The sequence below is a fragment of the Gossypium arboreum genome, chromosome 9, assembly GCF_025698485.1.
Source record: "Gossypium arboreum isolate Shixiya-1 chromosome 9, ASM2569848v2, whole genome shotgun sequence".
NCBI classification, from domain to species: domain Eukaryota; kingdom Viridiplantae; phylum Streptophyta; class Magnoliopsida; order Malvales; family Malvaceae; genus Gossypium; species Gossypium arboreum.
In genome coordinates, this window is record NC_069078.1 from 43855831 (window position 1) to 43860926 (window position 5096).

At 36.9% G+C, this 5096-nt stretch overlaps 1 non-coding gene across 1 annotated transcript; it reads right to left on the reverse strand.

Annotated features, from left to right (window-relative positions):
* Nucleotides 1-286: 286 nt before the first annotated feature.
* LOC128280991 (small nucleolar RNA R71) lies at nucleotides 287-393 on the reverse strand. The gene has a single exon (XR_008271208.1). It is a non-coding gene; the product is annotated as a small nucleolar RNA R71 (small nucleolar RNA).
* Nucleotides 394-5096: the final 4703 nt, after the last annotated feature.

Consider the following 5096-nt stretch of genomic DNA (forward strand, 5'->3'; position numbering starts at 1 on the left):
AATTTGAGCTGAAGCCAGTCATGTTCTAGATGCTTCAGAAAGTGGGTCAATTCAGTGGAATGCCTACCGAAGATCCTCACTTACACTTAAGACTATTTATGGAGGTGAGCAATTCTTTCAAGTTAGCCGGAGTACCCGAAGATGCATTACTATTGAAGCTGTTCCCATATTCGCTGAGGGACAGAGCTCGAGCCTGGTTAAACTTATTGCAACCGAACTCGATTTCCACATGGCAAGAGTTAGCAAAAAATTCCTTATGAAGTATTTCCCGCCTAGGAAGAATGCTAAGTTGAGGAACAAGATCATTGTCTTCCAACAAATAGATGATGAGTCCTTCTGTGAGGCATGGGAAAGGTACAAAGAGTTATTACGAAAGTGCTCTCATCATGGAATCTGTGACAACCCGAATTAGGGCCTAATCGGAATAGTGGTTTTGTGACCACAAATCCGAGATAGAAATAATTGTTTTATAATTATTTTGGGGTTTATGATATGATTGCATGATTGTGTGAAAATTTCGTGATGAAATTCTATGCCTAAAGTGCTTAAATTGAAAGTAGGGACTAAATCGAATAAGTTGCAAAATTTGCATCCCAGAAGTTTTTAGTATGAAATTGTTTTGTAATATTAATTAGGAGGTCTTAAATAGAAATTTGACCAATTTTAAGTTCATGGACAAAATTAGGACATGGAAGGAATTTTTGAAAGTTTAGTAAGGAGGGCATTTTGGTCATTTGGATATTAAATGAAATAAAATGGGAAAAATAACACAAAATTGATCATCATCCTCCTTAGTTGCTGCGAATTCTCCCTCTCTCCATAGCTAGGGTTTCTTCAATTTTCAAGCTCCATAGTAAGTGATTCCAAGCCCGCTTTTAATGTTCTTTACGTTTTGGAATCCCGAAGCTCGATTAAGCTTATGCTAGTAATAATTTAACCTAGGGTTCACATTTGGAAAAATACCCATAGGTGAAATTTGTGTATTTTGATGTTTTATGATAGCATATGAGGTTTTAAATTATGTTAAATAACTTGTGCTACTCGGTTTTAAGTGAAAACGAGTAAAACGGCATAATCGGTAAAAATACCTATTGTTCATAACTATATGATAGAGTGAGAATTTGATGTTGTTGTAGAAGAGAAAAATGTTCAGCATATCATAAAATATAAGAATAAGGGCTGAAATTAAATTCCCGAGCCTAGGGGCAAAATTGTAATTTTAAAAAGTTAGGGGCAAAATGTAATTTTTCCATGATGTGATTTTGGATTGAAATAAATAGTATGAGTATTAAATGAGCTAAATGTGTTATTATAGATCAAGAAAGACGCGAATTGATCTCGAGCAGGGGAAGGAAAAAGTTTTGGACTAAATTGCAAAATTTCCACATTTTGCACCAAGGTAAGTTTGTATGTAAATATTACAATAATTTTATGTACATTCTTATATTTCAGTCTATTATATAAATATACTAGCTGATGTTAAAATATAAATCGACTATTGGAAGAATGGAAATAAATATAGAGAGAGAGATCCCGGTTGAACATTCGGAGAGATCGAATGAAATAGAGGGCGTAGCTAGGTCACATGTATGATGCTGAGTGCACATCATGTGTACAAGAAAGCTACGAGACACCTGTAGTAGCTAGGTCACATGTGTGATACGAGATGTATCCCATGTAGACAAGAGAGCTACGTGAAAGATAAATGTAGCTAGGTCGCATGCGTGATTCCAAGTGAAGGACACCATGTAGACAAGAGAGCTACGTGAAAGATAAATGTAGCTAGGTCGCACGCGTGATTCCAAGTGAAGGACACCATGTAGACAAGAGAGCTACGAGACAAATCGGTTGGGTCGCATGAGTGGTACTAAGTGTTCACCATGTGTACAAGAGAGCCGAACTAAACGAAGTATGATGGTGAAATGTGTCTTTGAAACCATTAAATATCGAGGATTGATCCGAATTGTTCAACGGGATGGTTTTGTGGTGATATTGTGGTTTGGACCTACACTTATGGTGAATGAAATGTGGTGAAAATGATTTGTGGTATATACATATATAAGATAAAATGAGGTTAGCATAAAGAATGTGTGAAAGAGTGAAATTAGCATTAAAACTGTTTTTAGATGGTAGCAGTGACGTGATTTTGAAAAATCACCAAAAATAGGAGGAATATAATTAGAGGTTGAATGAGATGTGAAATTAAAGTTTAATGAGTCTACTTTCATATAAAAGAAACAGAGCAAGCAAAGGAATTCTATATTTTGAGATATTTACAATTGTATGTGACTTCCTCAGGATGAATACGTGATCCCTGTTCCAACTTTGAAAAATCATTAAAAATTGTACAAAGCAAATTGAGAAATATAGTTTACATGACTAAATTCCTTATTGAGACTAGTTTTAAATGAAACAGACTTCAGGGTTGTTTGAATTGTGTACTGAGAGAAATTCAATTTGTAGTGAGCAGAGGTCAGATCAGTCTAGCTGTGTAACAGGGAAACTTTAACTAATAAACTGTACTAATCGGCTGAACCAAAATTATAGAAAAAATTAGAAAAAAGCTTTATGAGTCTAGATTCAGGAAATTTTACGGATTTGAATTTCGAGTTTTGTAACTCGAGTTATTATTTATTTAGTGAATATGACGCAGCAGAGACAGCTTAATCAAAGTGGAATGAATAGTGAAGTTAAAGTAGATATACTTGAATTGTTGTGTAAACATGTTAGATTTTTTTTTTAATTAGTATTTACATACTTACTTACTAAGCTATAAGCTTACTTTGTTTCTCTCTTTTGTCTTATAGTGTTCTTGACTTGCTCGGGAGTTAAGGATCGTGAAGATCTATCCGCATTATCATACTTTAGGGTATTTGAACTAAACGTTTTGAATTATGGCATGTATAGTAGGCTTAATTATTTTGTTACGTGTCATATTTGTCTAGGTTTAAAATATTAGTTACAGTACTCGACCAGCTAATTTGTACAAGCCATTAAAGTTGGCTAATATTGTTCAAGACATATATTATACGATGCACTATCAAATTGGATGACATATTTATATTTGATTACGTTTAATGGTATGTGTTATGTTCGGTAATACCTTGTATCCTGTTAAATGACGATGAATTGGGTAAGGGTGTTACATTTAGTGGTATCGAGCTATGGTTTAGTCGGTTCTCGGAGTAATAAAGTGTGTGTAAAAGTCTAGCTATACATGCCATAAAAATATTGTGATAGTGTGGTGACTCTGATTATTCTAAAGCGTGTTTTGTTTTAATATAGTAATGGATCCTGAAGGGCTGCGGTGATGATGTTTAGTAATGCGCCGGCTCCGCACAAGGGACCGCGCTGTGGAAAGTAGACACTGAGACATTGAGACAAGGAGATGAGGCTCGGGATGCCTTTCTCCAAATGATGAACAATTGGTATCTTGAATTTATTCTAGCAAATCCAAATGCTCAACCTCCTCCACCCCTCCTATACCTCGAGCGATTCTCAGAATGCTCAAGGTATAGATTTGGTAAGAATGAACAAGCCTCCGGTTGACAAGATTCGAAAACAAGGGGTCAAGAGTTTAGAGCAAAGGTCGATGATGATCCCGAGAAAGCGGAATTCGGCTTGAAAATTCTACCGTGTATTTGATGAGCTCTCATGTACACCCGAGGAATGCTTAAAGTGTCTTTGTATCACTTTTGAGAGATTCGACTTACCACTGGTGGAAGACTTTGGTTGCAGTGGTGCCAAAAGAAAAAGTTACTTGGGATTTCTTCCAGAAGAATTTAGAAAGAAATACATAAGTCGCGATTTATTGATCAAAACGGAAGGAGTTCCTTGAATTGAAGCAGGGAAAATGTCGTAGCAGTATGAACGCGAATTTGTAAGACTCAGCAAGTATGCCTGTGAATGTGTGTCCACCGAGGCCATTATGTGTAGAAGATTTGAAGATGGGCTGAATGAGGACATTAAAGTGCTTGTAGGAATTTTGGAGTTGAAAGAATTTGTAGTATTGGTTGATCGAGCTCTTAAAGTAGAAGAATTGAACAAAGAAAGAAGAAAAGTCGCTATTGAGGCCCGAGATGTCGAAAAAGACAGATAAGCAAGCCATTTCAATCTCAACCAAAGAGGTCCAAAGAGACAAACCCTCGAATGACAGTTTCAATTGGGGATTCACACAGAGATCGTGGTAGAGCATATTCGGGTCTAAAGCTCAAGCTACTTGGTGGCAAGTGTGGGTAATGTGCGACCTAGAAAGCCGAGTGTCAACAATGTGGCGAGCAACATTATGGTGAGTGTTGGGGACCGAGCGAGCTTGTTTTAGGTACAGTTCTCATGAGCATTTTATTAGAGATTGTCCGGAGAAAGTTAAAGAAGAAAGATTTGAGTGCTAGATAGAATACCACCGCTAGTAGAGGTAGACCACCGAGAAATCTGGAGGTGGGACTAGTAGTAAACGGTGATGAAAGATTTAACGGCAAGATCGAAGCTAGAGCACTGCTAGAGCTTATGCTATACGTGCTCGAGAAGATGCATCATCTCCGATGTTATTCTTGGTACATTTTCTCTCTATGATACTATTGTTATTGCATTGATTGATCCGGGTCCACTCATTCCTATATTTGCATGAATTTAGTATCCAATAAAAAGTTGCTGTTGAATTCTTGAGTTTACGATTAAAGTGTCGAACCCCTTAGGCCAATATGTGCTAGTTGACAAGGTTTGCAAGAATTGCCCATTAATGATTCAAGGTCACTATTTTCCGGCCAACTTGATGCTGTTACCATTTGGTGAGTTTGACGTTATCTTGGGAATGGGTGGTTAACATTGTATGATGCTAAGGTAGATTGTAAACAAAAGACACTAGAGTTGAAATGTGAAAATGGAGAAATTCGTGGGTTGAAACAGATGAATCAAATAAATTGCCTATGGTGATTTCGCACATGTCCGCATGAAATACATGAGAAAAGGGTGTGAAGCTTATCCGCTTATGTAATGAATATTGAGTTGCCTCAACTGAAATTTGAATCGATCTCGATAGTCTGTGAGTTTCGGATGTATTTCTGAGGAATTGCAGGTTGCCTCCGAACGAGAGAGAT